Genomic DNA, 18,037 nt, shown 5'->3' on the forward strand with positions numbered 1-18,037 from the left:
AGTAATTTGTCAGGAATCGGCCATTGCTGGGCCCTCGTTTGGGGTACCAGTTGGAAAATTCCTACCTGCACCAATTCAAAATTAAACCACTCCCTTTGGTGTTCGTTTCTTCCAGTGCAATCTTTCTAAAAGCTCTCTTGCCTCCTTACATCGTCGAGCACACGTTCCTTAGTCGTGTCTTCATAACGCGGCAGAATTAGCAGAGGATCAGCCCGGCCTGGCCGTGATCACTGCAGGTTCTGTTTGCTCTCCTCCGGGTCGGCCGCCGGCTGCGCCCTCGGCCGCGAGCAGCCCTCTGCCCCCCGCACCACCTGGTCACTCTCCTTTCTGCTTGCTTGGACGTGCGTGGACTCGGACACAGCTACCCGTCCTGCGTACGGTTAATACTGTGTGTTAAGGAGGAGTCGTGAGGCTCTGAGAAACTTTGTAAAAATAAGTGCCTGGCTGGGCTTCCTGGCCCCGCAGCAAGGGCTGAGGAGTTCTCGCCCAGAGCAAGGATGTGGAGGGAAGCGCATCTTTTGGACGGTGGACTTGTTCACTGGCCTCCACGTGTTCCTTTTCCTCAGAGTGATAAAACCTCCAGTGCAGCTGACCAAAAGAAGAAAAACTGTGGGTGTGAATGCTCCCCTTTGAGTGCGTGGGGATGGGACAGGCAGTCCTCAGTCTGTCTGGGAGGCAGGAGAGAAGAGGATGGCTTCTGAGTTCATATCTACCAAAGGAGCTGTTACCTGCCCTGCCCAGGTGCGGAGCCTGGAGAGGCTTTTTACCAGCAATGCAGTCTGCAAACCCCAAATATCCTTGTCTGCACTTTGGGGGTGTTTTACATGGTACGATAGACAAGTTATGGTTTACCAGTTGTGAGTTTTCTCAGCTCCACCAAGTGTGGGATGTTTTCTTTCCATCTTCAAGTTCTGCCTTCCCCTGCAGGCTTTCTTCTACCTCCCTCTACCCCCAAAGACTTTTAGAAGGAAATATAAAGCTGTTTTTAAAAAATCTGAACTAGTGTTCCCCCTGGAGGGCCGTAACCTCCAGCAGCCAGAGTTCCCCCTCTCCGAAGGTTGCCTGGAGCAGGGAGAGGGGTGCACTTCATGGACAAACAGCTGCGTTGCCACCCCCCACCCCCCCATTGTTCTCGCCTTTACCTCTGTGATCATCCAGAACAGGACCGCGGCACTGCTGTGAGAGGCTGACCCATAGGAGGCTGCCGGCATCTGACCACTTTTACGCAAAAATGTCTGTTTCCAGTGGCTTAAACTAGTGACTCCCAGGAAAAGAGAGTCACCCTCGTGGTGGGGGCTGTTCAGGCAGCATTGTAGGTAATGCTGCACCCCCCGTTTTATGGTGAAAACCTGGGCAACAAGCCTCGGGAGCACCTTGTAGACACACGCCAAGGCGAGAAGTCCACACGGCCCCTCAGCTCCCGTCCCCCCGTTCAAGGAGGTGCTGTTCCTTCTGAGTCTGGTTTGGTCCAGGACAGAAACCCACGGTTATGTGGAAAATCAGAAATTGGGACTTGAATCTACTGTGGCATGTTAACATGCTGCTGCCTTTACTTGACAGTGAGTTGAGGACCGTCCTCGCAGCACCGTGTCTGCTAAATAAACAATGCCCTGGGCTGCAGAGCGGGGTGACCGCGCGTCACCGAGGCTCGTGAAGACACTGTTGCAGGAGCGCAGCCGTGCAGTCGCCCTGTCTTTATTTCCAGCTGACCCGTAAAAGGTGTCGCCAGCATTGCTGAGTATGAGTTCATGGCCTGATCTGAAGTTACGGGGAGACTCCTCACCATCAGCCTCTCATTTTTAGTCCAGGGCTGCAGCAGCGTGAGGAAGGAGCCTGGTCCTGGGATTACACGGACGGAGGGGCGAAGGCACCGTGGCTGGCGTGGGAAGGCGGTCCGCGGGGTGCCCTGGCATCTGAGGCCGAGGGAGGCGCTCTGCTGGGTCTCCATCGCCCCTCCCTACCCTACCCTGCCGGGCCCTTTGCTCTTAGCTTCAGTCAGGCTCTGGCTGGGGTCAAGCCCCTCCTCGGGTTGGGGTCCTGGAGCTCTCATCTCTCGAGCATGGGTTTTATAGAGACCTAGCAAACACCATCGGGGCTTTCTGGGCTCGCCAAAAGGAGGAAGGAGGATTAAAGTGGAGGAGACAGAACGTCTAAAGAAGGGCGGGCCTCCCTGTGCTCCCTGCCCAGGAGGTACCGTCTCCCAGCAGACCAGGGGGCCCGATGCCACAGGAAAGAAACTAGAGGAGGGAGGGAAACTGGGAGAGAGGGACAGACCAAGGGAGGGATGGAGGAAGAGGACACGGAGGGAAAGGAGGAGGGAAGGCAGGAGAGGGAGGGGGAGGCAAAGGCCATCTTCCCAGTTGATTTGTGTGGAAATTAAACACAGAACCTGGGCTGTAGGATTTCTGCAGCCTTCAGGGAGAGCGTTAATGGGGAAAGTAGTGCAGAAAAACACAGCTGATCCGTGTTAGGCAGCCCTGCTCCCTTGAGATGCCCCTGCTCCGGCCTCTGAACACACACACACACGTGCACATGTGCACAGACGTATACGCATACTCCCCTGCACACAGACACACACGCACGCACAGGCACGCACATGCGTGCACACAGGCATGATCACGCCCTGCCCCATCCCTCCTGCTTTGAATCTCGCCTCTGCCATTGTCTCTGACCCTGATCCAGTGGTGGGGTCTCCTCAAGGTCCTCTGCCTGCCAGTCAGGGACCTCTCCTGGGGGCCAAGGAGCACAGCAGGCTGGGGTCAGGGTGGAGCAGCCTTTATACATCCATGAAGGCTTTAACCGGCTGGTTGGCCAGCACAAAGCGGGCATTGATGTGAGTCTGGCGAAGCCTTAGTTAGTTCACCTGGCTTCAGCCCTCATAGGACATCCCAAGGTCATCGCGGGAGCTTCTAAGAAGGGATGACATGTGCAGGGACTTTATTAGGGAAATGCCTGTAAGGAGGGCGAGGGCAGCGAGCTGGGGAGGCTGGGTTGTGAAGGGCCCCCACCAGAGTGAAGGAGGTCGGGGAGGAAAGTTGAGGAGGGGTGTCCTCCAGGACAACTGCAGCCTGGGGCAGGTTCCCTGGGGCCATAGGGTAATCACTGAGCCAAAGCCGCCCCCAAGGGCATCCCACGTCTCCCAGGGACAGGCTTGCCTTGGTATCCCTGCCGATGTGGCCGTGGATCCTACCACCCCACGGTCCTCGGGCAGAGTGGGTCAGGAGCCACTGGCCGGTGTGCAGCCCCGGAGCAAACAGAAAGAAATCCACTGAAGCTGAGCCCTGAGGCAGAAGCAGTGACCCACTGCCTTTTGTACTGATTTGAAACAGAAAATCAACACCAATTCTCTCAAGAAAGAGGTTCACTTTAAAAAAAAAAAAAAAAGAGCAATTTACTCAATCTCTTGCCAACAAGGTGTTTCTTGCATCTGCATTTAGGGGGTTCTCTGCACAGCCGACTGGGCGACAGGCAGGACCCCTGTTACCAGCTCTGACAAACGCCAGGGTTGTGAGCTGAGCTGGGGGGCGCTGGGCGTGGAGCTGAAGAGGGCTTTCTGGATGGTGAGGGGAGCTTTAAATGTGGCACAGGGTTATCGAATCATCTTGTTTTAGGGTCTTTAGAAATCAGGTTTGAATCCGGTTGGTTTCAGATCAGTTGACTCTGACTAAAGGGAGAGACTTTGCCATCCTAACTTCCCAAATTACCTAAATGCCCTCCGGGCGTTGGGCTGAGGTCAGCAAAAGGTATTGGTGGGGTGACAGGAGGTAGAGGGGGTCACATGGAGGCCATGGAAATGCTGGGAATGTCCACGTAAATGCAGCACTTAGCAAATGCCAACCCCCAAAACAGATAGCGCGGGAAAGTCGTAGTCACCCGACGTCATTTTACAAAATCAAACAGGTTTATGTGAATCTTAATGATCATCCTAACAACAGTGGGAAATTTCAGAGTTAAAAAAAAAAAAAAAAGCACTCCATCAGTCACAGAAGACAGGATAATGCCTGAATATTTTCAGTCTTCGGTTGCTCTGTTCCTGGGACCACCTTTGAGTTAGTCCATCCGGCTTTCCCTAATGCCCACAATAATTCAGGTTGAGACGGATGACCCCCTGGAGAATTCTGAGCTTGAGTTGGATTCCACCAGTCCACACACATGTCAAGCCCTGAGACATGCGTAAGTGGAGGGGAAAGCAGCAAAAGTGAATGAAGGTCTCGGGTCAGGAACGGGGTCTCCTGGGTAAAGAGCGTGTAATGTCAGCGCCGTAGAGACCCGCTCAGCTGCGCTGCCTCTGCTAATCGTGGGGATGATTCGCCAGCTCTTAGCAGCCAGATGCATTATTTAGCGCATGTTCACCCAAGCATCTTGCAACACTGATTTAGTGCGAGGAGTATAAATCCCTGCGAATGGTTCGAGCTTTCGATGAACTTTCTTTGAAGGGTGGTGGCTGTAATCCTCTATGTCTTAAGTAACTTCGGAGTATAGTTCGTTCTTCTGGTTCTTCCAATTAAGATGTAGATGTTTTATCCAACGCAAGTAGCAGTCTTGGGACTCCACTCAAGGTTTAATGGAATATGGGCTTCCTCCCCCGTGTGTCATCTGGAGAGATTTTAAGTTCTGTGGGGGGCATTAGGGCCCCAAATTTTATTACTGATTGATGATACTTGACCAAATCCTTATATGGAAAACATTTATACACAGACTTGGGGAGTTGAAACTGGGCCAAATCCCAGAGAGCTCTTACACAGACTAATGAGGGTACAGAATCCTCAGAAGTCATGCTTCTGTGGTGGTTTTAATGAATGTCCCACAGGGGAAAATGCACCAAGGCTTTTCCTTGGAAATCAGGCAGCAACTCAAGGTAGGTCACTTTAGGTAACTTTTCTCCAATATGCAGAGTTTTAAACTTGTATCTGCGTGTCTTTGATTCCTTTGATTCTTTCTTCAATCACAACCATTGGTTTTCCTCTTTGAAAAGCAAGATGAAGACGAAGCTGCTCGTACCTTTCAGCTGCTTTGTGGGAGGTGGGCTTGGAGTTTAGGGAGAGTGGCTCAGTGGAGACTTCCGTCTTGTTGTAAAATACAGGGTGTGAACAGAAAGTCTGAGGTCTGATAAAACCAACAGAGCGGGAGACTACTGTCTTTAAAAACACAGTTTGTTCCTCATGGGTCCTCAGTACCAGGGTGGGTCAGGAGTCAGAGGGTAAGGAGGGTCTTTGGACAAAGCCTTTATGATGGTCCCACGGGACGGAACAGAAGAGACAGTGAGCAGGTTCAGGATTGGCCCGTTTGGTTAGTTTCAGCAGGCTCTGGGGTGTGGGATCTGTGCCTGGTTGTCTGGTGCCTGGCCCTGGGTTCCAGATTAGGGCTGGCGGATAGTGGCCGAGAGGGTGAGAGCCCGATAAAAGAGGGGTTCGGGGGACGGTCTCTGCTGATCAGTTTGCATTTGAAAAGCGCACCCATTACTCACTAGTTATTACTCCTGTGTTTACTCCAGATATTGACGGACCTGGAGAGAGACGCTCCCTCCTGGGCCAGCAGGACCCCAGATGTCAGAGCGTTAGAATTCAGAAAATAAAAGACCTGACGTAGGCACATCTCCGAGCAGAAATCCAGTGCTTTATCAAGCAGGATGAGGAAGGATTTAAAGCCACGTTTGTGCCCATAGAAGCCCCCCATTACAAGGGAAATCACCATGGGTGTTAAAACCAAGAAGCCACAGAACTTGATTCTCCCACGGAAGTCGGCAAGCCTGGCGGTCACCAGCCCCCACTGGTCACTTGGCCGAGAGGCTCTGGCTGGCTCTGTAGAGAGATGCGGGCAGCTCAGCAGGCTGGGGGAGAGAAGGGGCGCTGGTGCACGGGGTGCAGGAGAACAGATTCAAAAACACTTCCCAGGTGGCCTCAGCCCAAGAAAGTTTATGCTGCAGGAGTAACATTTCAATGGCGGGATGAGATGGAGAGTGTTGTAGATCTCCAGCCTGTGCGGTTAACGCTGGGGGTGAATGACCTTTCTCGGGAGGACTTGCCATTTACTGAGGAAGAGGGGCAGGCGGCTGTCCATGGTCCTGCCACGTAGCTCCGTGCCCACCGTGCTCCCCCTCCCTGCACGCCTCTGACCGGGCCGCACAGCCGCCTCTTGGTGGCAATTTGTTCTTGGCTAATTACGGGGTGAAGGAATTTTACAGCTGGGAACTCACCTTTTTCCTCTGTCCTTAGAAAAAAAGTGGAGCTCATCTCATGCCTAATTAGAGAGTTGTGTATGCAGGGACCTGAAAACACTGCACACCTGAAGGGAAGGAACCCCTCCCATCTTGCCGACAGCGTACAGGGATCCCGTTTCTTGTTCTGGAAGCTGCAGTCGGTGCCTGTCCAATGTGTGGCGGTCAGTAGGCGCTCATCAGTACTGGGGGAATGGTGTCCCTGGGGGAGTGACGGTTTTCTGGGGAGATCAGAAGCAGATGGGCCGTGCCAGTGGGGGAGAGAGAGGGGAGGAGATAGACAGAAGGAAGGACTCAGAAGGCAGAAGAAAGAGCAGGAAGGGTCAGGGCCGATGGTGCCCTGTGAGCCCCAGGAGGTGGTGGGTGGGGAAGGCCCTGGGCCCCCCTTTCCTGAGGGCTGAGGGTTCATCTCAGCATGTTTCTCAGACTGTCCGAGATGGTGATGGACAGCAGGTACCTGGGTCGTCGCTGCGGGACCTGGCTCTGCGTTCTCTGTAGCAAACTGATGTGAAGGGAGATGGTTCTCGAAGGGCTGACTGGCGCAGGTGAGCCCTTGTGCTTTGTGTGGTGTGTCCACTTCCCCATCTCCTCCTCCTCTGCCTGCCTTCCGCTCAGTTTAGGCCCAGCCATTGACTGTGCCTGCCTCTCACAGCATGATTCTGGAAAATTCCCCACTATCTTTCACTGCATGATGGTGAAGGCTCATTAAGGAGGCCAGGCTCTGGCCTCAGGGACCCAAACACTCTCCTCGCTTCCAGGTCAAACCCAGTGGCCCTGTGTTTTCCAATCATGAAATGCTCATTAGAAAAGGAAGTGGGTTGAGCTTGGCCGGTCCCCAGCGTCCAGGCATCAGACACTCAGCTGTGACAGGAAAGTGCTGACCTGTGAGCATTTAAAGGCGTCTGACAGAGGCGGAATGAAGTGGCTTCTCACCACTTTCGGGAGGCTAAATTGAACCTTGAAAGGGAGGCCTTCATTTCAGGGAGGCCTGGTTTGTACAGTGACTGTTTCTGAGAGATACAGAAAGATGGTCCGGGAGACCTTTAATGTTGGTGCCTCTTGGCCCATTGTCTGGAGGGTGGCAGGTGGTATAGACAGCAGTCGGTCCCCTGGCCTCTGCACCCCACAGAGTGATTTGCAGCCCTCAGCTGTGGTCACCAAAGCCCTTTGATCACGCCCAGAGCACAGCCAGGATGAAGCCGTCCATTGGTTGTGGCTTTCTGGAATTCTAAGCAGCTTCCTTGAAAATAAGGCTTCTTGCCTCTTACTTGGACCCCCTCCCCACTGTACAGACATTCCCTCTGCTGCTGCTTGCGTCTCCGCCACGGCGCCAGCAGGCCTGGGGCCCCTTAGCACATGTGGCTTCTGTCGTGTCTGTGACCCTGTTGTTGCATTGATGTCACTGGGTAGCTGTCCCAGGTCTGAAGGTCGTGTTCCTCATCCCAAGCAATGTTCTTGTACTTTTTGCAGAAACATGGTACCAACTCTTTATCTTTGTATTTTTCCTTGGTTTTATTTACATTTTCCTCCCATGGAAAACAAACACGTGAACAAAGTCATGGATTGGAAGAACAGCGTGGCCTTCTCCAAACCTGGTAGATTTGGCTGGATTTCTCTGACTCAGAGATGACCTTGTGAATCATCTTTGAACACCTGGTATCTCGTGTCTTTTTTGTAACTTGGTACACATTTTATGGGCATCTGTAAGGGGCTCCTTAGGACCCCACAAAAATATGGCCACTAGTAATAGCCTGAATTCACCAGAACCAAACCCAAACTGGTTTCCTCCTAAGGACATCCAGGTCTTTTGCATTCATCTCTTTCATTTGTTCGTAAGTGATGTCTACATAGAGTCAGGACAGCTGGTGGACTTGACCTGTCCAGTGGGCACATTCACTGGCCTCTTCATGAATAAGGTGGTAGTAAGCAGATTGCTGCACTGGTCAGAACGTCCGAGTTGGCAAAGGACACAGTCTTTCCCTGTAGACTCCTGGAGGCATCAGAAAGGGAGAGAGAAGGTGACACACCAGTGGTTCTTTGTTTAGACAGCTTTGGGTGGTGGGGGGAGGTGGGGTGACGTCGGTGGCTGGGTTTCTGATTGGAAGTAGAAATTTTACTCTGACATAAGAGGAAGTACATGTTCCTTTAGATTTATTATGTTTCCCTCTTTCAACTGTGCGGAAAAGGGTCAGACCTAACCCTGACAGTTTTCTTTGCTGACGTACGTTGTTCTGAGAATCCTCGGGCATTGGAATCAAACATCACTCTAGAATTCATATTTTCTCCCTATCTGGGTAAATTTAACTTATTTCAAAGCTCCGAGGTACCAGATGTGACTTTAAGAGCAAAACCTACCCCGTGCTGTCCCTTGATGGTCCTAGTCCCTTCTGATCACCCATCCTCCCACCGTCCCTGCCGAACGCCTGTCTGTCAGTTTGGTGCTGAGTGGCCCTGAGAGATGAAGGCCTTTGTCTGTCGTCTAGGAAGGAGCTGGTGATGCAGTGGGTGGGGGAGAGAAAAGGGGATACGTGTCCAGAGAGCTGTTACGTCTGGTTGTGGTAAGTGCCTTCCACGTCGCGTGCTGCAGAGCTGTGGCAAATTGGTGCCCCCCCACCACCGTGGTGTCCCCTAGCGAGAGGCAAACTGTGCTTGGCTGCACTCACTTGGCTTCCAAACCATGAGGTCAGACAGAGATGGTGGCCACGACCACCATCCCATACTATAACCAGAAGAGATTTATTTACTTGGAAACATCTAGAAATGGTTCCTGGAGGGGAGGCTGGCTGAGTTACTCTTTATAGGATGAGTGCAATTCAGCAAGTCCAGGTTCAAGAGACCACGTCAGAAGGGAGGACAGAGGCCATGGTGATGGTGTCGGGGAAGGAGGAGGAAGGGAAGGTGACATCTGAAGCTCAGGGAGGGCGCCAGGGCGGGCCCAGCACGGGGGCAGCGGCAGGTGGGCTGTGGTCGGCCTGGACTCAGGCAGGACGTACTCCGACGAGGCCGCCGGGCCATGTCGGGTGGGCACGGCAGAAGCAAAGCTCTCTGCATGGGAAGCAGGCAGATTCGGAGACCCTCGTCCCTGGGATTTCACATTGCACAGCGCAGGTTCCAGACAAGAGTGGGAATGAGGCCGGGCCAGGTCTCACTGGTGCCTCACCGGGCTCGGGACAGCTGACGTCCTCCCGGGCTGTCCTTTCCTCACACCTGGGAGCCCGTTCCTAACCCCAGCTCTGACGCGGACAAACTCTGCGGCCTTGACTAAGTTTTCTTATCTTCCTGAGCCTCTGGCTCATCCCCACCTGGGGGCCAGAAGTAGTGGCAGCCGGTACCTCATTGCCAAGTGCAGGACCCGCACAGCCCGCTCTGGACACACTGCCCTGGTCTCCAGGAGGGGCCTCTGTGCGTGAGAGCTGAGGAGCGAAGGTCGGGTAGGGCTGAGGTAGGGTGGACTCGCTGCTCTCACAGCCCCTTCTCTTCCGACCAGATCATACTGCTTGGAGCCCCAGGAAAGAGAAATGCATTTACAAACTGAAAATAATACGGATGTGTGCATGTATAGGTTTGATGTTTATTTAAGCTACCTTAAGCTGACAGACGACATTTTAGAGCGGCTTTAGGTTTGCAGAGAACGAGTGAGAAGTGCCCGTATAGTCCGCCTCCACCTCCCGTTTCCCGTTATTAACACCTCGCGTTGGTGGGTGCATTTGTCACAGCTGACGAACAAACAGTGATACGTTATCATTAAGCAAACTTCATAGTCTACGTTAGTGGCCACTCTCGTGTGGTCCAGTTCTATGGGACCTGCCAGATGTGTTCATGAGTCCATCACTACAGGTCCTACAGAAAATCCTCTGAGCTCTGCCTGTTTTCCCTCCCTCCCCCAACACCTGGAAACCACTGATCTTTTTACTGGCCCCCTAGTTTTACCTCTTCCAGAATGTCATACAGTTGGCTTCATGCGGTCTTCTCAGACTGGCTTCTTTCACTCAGTGATATGCATTAAGTTTCCTCTATGTCTTTTCATGGCTTGGTGGCTTATGTCACTGTCGGATGGACCACAGGTTGTTTATCCACTCATCTATTAGAAGACATCTTGGTTGCTTCCAAGTTTTGGCATTAAGGATAAAAGCTGCTGTAAATATTCGTGTACAGGTATTTGTGTGGATCTAAGCTTTCAGCTCACTTAGGTAGATACCACAGAGTGAAACTGCTGGATCGTGTGGGAAAAAAGGATGTTCAGTTTTGTAAGAAACCACCCAGCTGCCTTCCCGATTAACTGTTCCGTTTTGCGTTCCTGCAGCAGTGAATGCGAGTTCCTGTCGCTCCACATCCTCACCAGCACTTGGTGATGTCAGTGTTTTGGATTCGAGCCATTCTAGTAAATGTGGAGTGGTATCCTGTTGTTTTAATTTTCAGTTCCTAATGACTTATGACGTCGAGCATCTTTTCAAATGCTTGTATGCCATTTGTATGTCTTCTTTGATGAGGTGTCTATTCAGGACTTCGGCCCAGTTTTTAACGGGGTTGTTCGTTTTCTTATTGTTATGCTTTAAGAGTTCTTTATATATTTGGCATTCATAGTCCTTTATCAGATGTGTCTTTTGCAAATGTTTTCTCCCAGTCTGTGGCTGTCTTCTCATTCTCTTGATGGTGTCTTTTGCTAGGCAGAAGTTTTAATTTTAATGAAGTCTAGCTTATCAATTATTTCTTTCATAGGTCATGCCTCTGGTGTTGTATCTAAAAAGTCACCACCGAACCCACGATCACCTAGATTTTCTCATATGTTATGTTATCTTCTAGAGATGTCCTAGTTTTGCATGTTACATATTATCTATTTAGAGTTAATTTTGGGGGAAGTCATAATGTCAGTGCCTATATTTATTTTTTTGTGGGATGTCTAATCCCAACACCATTTGTTGAAAAGATTATCTTTCCTCCATGTGTTGCTTTTGTTTACCTTGTCAAAGATCAGTTAACTACTTATTTATGTGGGTCTGTTTCTGAGTTCTCTGTTCTGTTGCATTTACCTATGTGTTTGTTTTCCCATTGATCACACTTCCTTGATAACTGTAGCTTTATAGTCAGTGTTGAAGTCAGGTAGTATATCAGTCCTCTTCTTTCTTCTTTTGTGTCGGCTTTTCTGTGTCTTTTGCTTCTCCATGTAAACTTTGAAATCAGCTTGTTGATATCCACAAGATTATTTTGTGGGATTTTTTTTTTTTATTGGGATAGCATTGAATATATAGATCAAGTTAGGAAGAACTAACATCTTAACAATAGTGAGTCTGTCTTCCTATCCATGGACATGGGCTATCTTTCCACTTACTTAGCTTGGATTTCTTTCATCAGAGTTTTCTAGTTTTCCTCATATAGATACATATTTGCACATATTTTATTAGATTTATACTTCTGTATTTCTCTTTTCTTTTTGATGCTGAATGGTACTGCATTTTCAGTTTCAAATTTCAATTGTTCATTGCTGGTATATAGAAGAACAATTGATTTTTGTATATTAACCTTGTATCCTGCGACCTCACTATATAGGCAATCCTTGGGTATATTGTGGGTTCAGTTCCAGACTACCATAGTAAAGCAAATTTTGAAAAAAAAAAAAAAAAAGAAAGTCATATGAATTTTTTTGGTTTCCCAGTACATATAAAAGTTATGTTTACAATATATTATAGTCTTTTAAATGTGCAATAGCATTCTGTTTTAAAAAAATGTACACACCTTAATTTTAAAAAAATAATGCCATTAGGAAAATGGTGTTGATAGACTTGCTTGATGCAGGGTTGCCACAAAAACCTTCAATTTGAAAAAAAATTCAGTATCAACAAAGCTCAATAAAACAAAGTATGATAAAATGAGGTATGCCTGTAATCACTTCTTAGTTCCTGGAATTTTTTGTTGGTTCTTTGGGATTTTCTACATAGATAATTATCTAATCTGTGGGGAAAAAATAGAGTTTTATTTCTTCCTTCCCAATATGTATGCCTTTTATTTATTTTTCTTGTCTTGTTGCATCAGCTTGGACTTTCAGCATGATGTTGAATAGGAATGGTAAGAGGGGAAATCCTTGCCTTGTTCCTGATCTTAAGAAGGAAAGCATCTGGTTACTCATCATTACTTTTATCGTTAAGTCCTTCCTGTGACATGAGTTGTAAATGCTCCACTCAATTCCCTTGGCTCTCACTCCTCCTTGTCTCAGGGCTTTCTCTGGCTACGGATCCCAGGGTCAAGGATTCAAGGGCAAGTCATTTGCTTAGCAGTGCAGTTCAATGAGTAGGAAACTGTGGGTTATAATCTCTCTGACGACGCATCCATCTTGGTGGTCTTCCCTTCCTCATCTCACTTTCCCACTCCCTGAGCTGCACGGCCAAACAGATGTCTTGTTCCTGAATCCTGTGGGCGACTGGCTGCAGCTCAGCCCTTGTCGGGACGTGGAGGCAGTGGAGAGCCCACCCAGGGTGTTCACCCGCAGCTCCTGTCGGCTGTTGGCTGGGAGGGGCTCCAAGGGACCCGGAGACCTTGGGCTGTCTGGCTGAGGACAGTGTTGGCTCTGACCAGAAGGAGCCCTCGAGCAGAGAGGTGCAGGTGTCAGCAGGCGAAGTTGGGAGGTGTGGGCTGCGTTGGGCAAGGTGAGGGGATGTGGGCAGCCCACCAACAGCACCTGCTAAAACCTCACAAAAAAACTCCTTTTCTAAGGCTTAGCTTATTTAATAAGTGTGTAAAAGGGAAGAAAAAGAGCACAGGCTGTGTGCCAGGTCCTGGGGTCTCGTTCTGTCCTTGTGGGACCCCCTCAGGAAGCTGCAGTGACCTTTATCCCCATTGTCCAGACGTGGAAGGTAAGGCTGACTCACCAGTCTAGGACTCCAAACTGCTTCTCAGAGAGTTGCCCCAGTGACCCTTGAGAACATTCGGGAAGGAAAAGGCAGTGGTGGCAAAGAAAGCTTATTCCGAGCCAACTGTGGGAGGGCAGCTACCGTGAGTGCTGAGAGCCTTTTAATTAAACACTGGAAAGCACAGGAGAGCAAAAGTAAGCTGCTTCGACGGGAAAGCTAACATTTACAGATTTTTTTTTAAGTGTAAAAGTCTGGAAATCCAGGTCTCTCATTAGGTGTAGTGTGACTACTGAGTTTCCGTTTCCTAGCAATAAGGACAAAGATGTTAATTCTCGGTCCACGGTTTGCCTTTAGGCGGGTCTTGGACTTGGTCACTGGAAGAAGCCTGTTGTCAAGGGACATGTCCTCGGCGTGTGATTGGAGCACGTGTCTCAGAGAATTGCTCTGGGAAGGAGGGATTTACTCTCATTCTCTGCATTCAGGTGACTTGGATGAGCCCTTTGAGCAGCGAATGTCAGAAAGGGAGAATGCCCTTCATGTGACCTTGACTCGTCCTACCAGAATGTCTCCCTTGAGGAGTGGGGGTGGGCGGAGCTTGTGGGCTACAAACAAAGAGACCTCAGCTTTGCCACTAAGTGGCCGCTGGGCTTTGGACAGATCCTTGGAAGTCTCTGGATTTAGTGATTCTTCTGTCCAGTCCTGTTGAGCTCTGTTACCTGCACGTGGCAGGCGGCAGACACGTGAACGACGGAGCCTGTGTCAGAGGCCCGCACGGGAGTCCGCAGTGCCCAGGGTCTGCCGCCCACCTGCCATCAGCTCATGCCACCTTTGTCACTCACTGGCTCGCCCAGGCCAGGCCTGGCGGTTTACTGCAGGGCTCTGTTGTCCGGCATCTCCCCTGTGACTTGGATGAAGGCACTAAAAGCATGCACACCCACCTTATGGAGCCCCGAAAGCTGGCAAGATGAGCAAAAAGTACCTTGTTGAATTATTTAAGGTAGCTCTAGCTGCTGACATAGGAAAGGCCCTGAGTTTCAGTGGCTTGACACCAAAGAAGGTTAATTCTCACACTCACAAGGTCCGATGCAGTACTCAGCAGGCACCGTTCCATGCAGTGATTCAGGACCCAGGAGCCACTGCCTTCAGCTCCCCCTACTCTAGCTGGTTCTGAGTGCTGGGTGGCGGGGGTGGTGGGAGCAGCAGCGGCCACGCCTCCTTCCACAGTGCAGGATCCAGGGTCACCACCAGTCCTGCCCGCGCCGGGATGGCTGGATCTGGGCCCCAGGCCCTCGGCCCCAGCTCAGAGCCGGCACAGTGCCAGATGCGGTGCTCTGAGCTATTTTCGCGTCACTGATGACAGTGTCAGTGCTGGTGCTGCCGTGCACGGTGCTTCTTATGCACGAGTCACAGGTGCTCACTTTGCATAATCTTTTAATCTCAGTAATAAGTGTAAAACAGCCTATAATCCACATTTCCCACTGTGAAAACGGCACCTCGGGTTTTAAAGAAGGTACGTGGCTGACCCTCAGTGCAGACCTAGTCCTGTCTTACTTCAGTGCCACGTGTCACCACCCGGGTGGCCCACGACTTCTCTGAGCCCTGAAATCGTGGCATCAGACAGGTGGTTATTTGTCCTTTCTTCCCAGAGGAAGCCTGTCTTGGTTCCCCACGTCACCACTGTACCCTGGTGTTTGTGCCAGAGGCCCCCACGGTCCTGGTCAGGGGCATGAGAGGTGGGATGCAAACCTCCTTTGGGTCAGATCTGGGCCCCACATCTGATAACTTCTCATCCCGAAGCCTGTGTGCAGCGTGGGTGACATGTGAACCAAGGTCACAGGACGGCATCCAGGATTCAGGGACATAAACCCTGCAGAGCAGGCTAGCAGGGTCCTGGCACCTGGTAAATGCTGTGTGGATCCGTGGTATTGGAGGAAGGGCAGAGGCCTGCAGCTCATTTCGCCTTTTCCCGTCTTAAATGTGGGGAGGGGACCTCACATCCTGGACAGGTACTGACTGGGGGCAGTCCCTCGGCAGCCCCTGTGCACACAGCCTGGGACTGGGTACGTTCACATTCAGGAACCATGCCCGTAGGTCTGGTTCAGAACCCCCTGAAACAGCCTAGGTATGAACTTGAGTGGTTTGTTAGCAGACCAAGGGCAGGAAACAGAAGTGAGGGGCGGGAGTGCCAGGTGGGGCAGAGACGCACAGGTCGGGGCGGAGGACACACAGGTCGGGGCAGAGGAGGTTTTGTGGAGAGGGGACTGGGTGGAACCCTCCTGGAAGTCGCCTCTTGCAGAGATGGCTGTGGGGTGATTCCTCCACCAGCCCTGCCCCAGGGCTTCCCAGGCAGCCTCGCTGGGCTTTGGGGGAGCCCTACACAGAGCACTCAGAGCCATTGCTGGTGCCAGAGTGGGACTCTGCCTGGAGACACAGGCCCAAGGTACATTGGCCTCCCTGCCCCTGGAGGGACCCAGGACCACCAGGAAGACCGCCCAGGCAGTGGCGGGGGCTGCAGCCATGCATCGGGACCTGGGGCAAAGCCGTGGCCTCCTCCAGGGGAAGGGAGGGTCTCGGGCCAAGCGCCCAGCCCGGCGGGATCCCCAGGTCTGCGCTCTTGCTCTCAGCTCTCCCGTCCTTCCCGTACTGTTGATCCGCCTCCTGACCTTGAGCTTGAACGTTCCACTGAGTCCTAAGTGCTTGGCGGAAGAGACATGCATGAACTTCACGTCTGCAAACCTCAGAGCTTTCGGGAAAGAGGAACCATCTAGGTTACTGCTGCAGACTTTCTGGTAAACCACCCCCTTCCTAGCACCGCTCTGTGGCTCGGGGTCCAAACTTGGGCCCTTGAAGGGCTGCCAGGCAGGCAGAGCATCCCAGATACTCTCGGGCTTGAAACTTTATAGGAAAGGAACATTGAGTAGAAAATGAAGCATCTTTTTTTTTTTAATAGTCTTTGCTTTCATTCATTCAGCATTTGAGTTTTTCTTGAGCATCCCCACTTTTCCCGAAGGAACGGAGCCCTGGGGTCCAGTCCTCAAGGCGCGTGCAGCCTGGGGAGGGGGCAGTGGGTGTGTGCCACTTTGGGAAGGAGTGACACGGCGCGTCAGTCACGGGTGCCAGGTGAGAGCGCCGTGGCTCAGGAGAGCCGCGTCGGTGCTCGTCAGTTCGGCCGCAGCTCGCCGGCCCTTCCTCGGGCTCACGAGAAGTTAGGTGAGGCGCCTTCAGACAACGGCGAACCCTTCCATTAAAGCAGTGAAACGGACTCGCTCCCAACACTTATGTAGCGGCCAGCCGACAGCATCCAAATGCAGTACAGCTCAGTGCAGGGCGGGGCTCCCTCCACACCCTTTTCTTTCTGTCTCCACCAATGGGAGTCTCATTCTGGTGCCATCTCCAGCCTCGATGAGGAGAGGTGTGATGCTAACGTGGGGAGGAGAAGGGGCAGATGGAGGGTGAAGGTGGGTGTGGATGGAGGAAGCCCACCCTCCCTGCGGCGTCACCGGCCGTGGCTGGCATCCCATGGTTCTCGTCTCAGCGGCACCTGCCTGTCCCCCTCAGCATATGTGAGTTCTTGAGGGGAGCGGCCACTTTTCTTGGGACATCACAAGCCCTTGGAAGACTTCCATGCAGACTTGGGAAAGGTGCCCCTTAGGCTGGTCACAGCTCTGGGAGCACCGGCTTAGTGAACAGAGGGCACTTAGGTTCAAATTTTTTTAAGGTGCCCTTTGGAGGGTACTTCTGGGGTCCTGCTGGTGCTCTGTGCTCAACCTGGATGCTGAACACCTGGGTGGAAATTCATCAAACCTGCAACATGCAATTTAGGCACTTTCCTTGTGTGTATGTAACACTCCAGTGACATTTACCAAAAAACAATGAAAGGAATAAGAAACTATTTTTAAAAATGCCCCTTCCTCCAGCTTAGCTCGTCAGCGGCACCCTGTTGCCTCTTCAGCCAGGGGCCCTCGTGCACAGCACATCCTGCCCAGCTGTGCACGGCTGCCCCGACCTTCCTTGGCGTCACGTCTCTGGGGGGCTTCCTCTAACTACACCTGGCCCCCTCTGGTCCTCTTACCAGTGGGCGTCCGCTTGGGCAATTCATCAGCCCTGTTGAGTCACGCAGCCCTCTGAGCAGAGCCAGCTCTTTGTCCCCATCGTTGCCGCTGGCGGCTCGGCCGTGTGGCACAGTGGAGAGGCCTCTTGTGCAAGCTCGAGAGTTGTGTCACTTGAGCTAATCCAATGACTCTGTAAGAGCAGTTGGAAGCCCCCTGCGGTAGAGGCATTTTGAGTGATGGCTCAAGTGAACATCCGACCTGGTGATTCTCAAGGTCGTCAGGAGGTTACGGGTTCAGCTGGTGATAAATAACTTTCAACTGGCTTCTTAATGACTCCACGCCTTCCCGGTGCTTTTCCCTCTTCCCTCTTTCCTGAGCGTCTGTCTCTGGAGGGGACCACTTGCCACTGGACTCTCAGATCTCGGGCTGTCAGAGGGAAATGAAACTTTGTCTCTGTTTTCTTTTCTCCCCAGTGTTGCTAGAATGGGGCTTCCAGCCCCAACAAGGGGGCAGAAGGAAAGATTTCCCAAGCGCCTCCTTCCTCATTCTTACTTGCTTTCCCTGACATGCCTCCGCCTGTCCCCAAGTTATAAGATGGAGTTATCTTGGTGGCTGTTTTCGGGAGCCCAGACCACACCGCATCCCGGCACGAGGGCATAATTCAGCGAAGCCCAGCCTCCCTCTGAGGAGGCGTTGCGCGTGAGAGATAAGGCGCTTGGGTTTATCCCGCAAGCGCAGTAGCGCGATTTCCGACACAGACCCACGTTTGAGACGCCAAGCGGAAGAGATGCTGTGCTTTTTAAAGAACAGGGTTAGAATTTTCCAAGGGTGGGGTGACAATTTATCAAAGGTTCAGATCAAAACCTTCTCTTTGACCAGCGAGCTCCCCGCAGTATTTCCATCCTAATTGTATGTTTTGTTGT

At 51.7% G+C, this 18,037-nt stretch overlaps 1 protein-coding gene across 5 annotated transcripts in view; it reads left to right on the top strand.

Moving 5' to 3' along the window:
- Window positions 1-18,037, top strand: part of SLC24A3 (solute carrier family 24 member 3) — a 427,850-nt gene that overhangs the window by 182,514 nt on the left and 227,299 nt on the right. The gene's annotated exons all lie outside the window — the stretch shown is intronic.

The sequence above is a fragment of the Camelus dromedarius genome, chromosome 18, assembly GCF_036321535.1.
Source record: "Camelus dromedarius isolate mCamDro1 chromosome 18, mCamDro1.pat, whole genome shotgun sequence".
NCBI classification, from domain to species: domain Eukaryota; kingdom Metazoa; phylum Chordata; class Mammalia; order Artiodactyla; family Camelidae; genus Camelus; species Camelus dromedarius.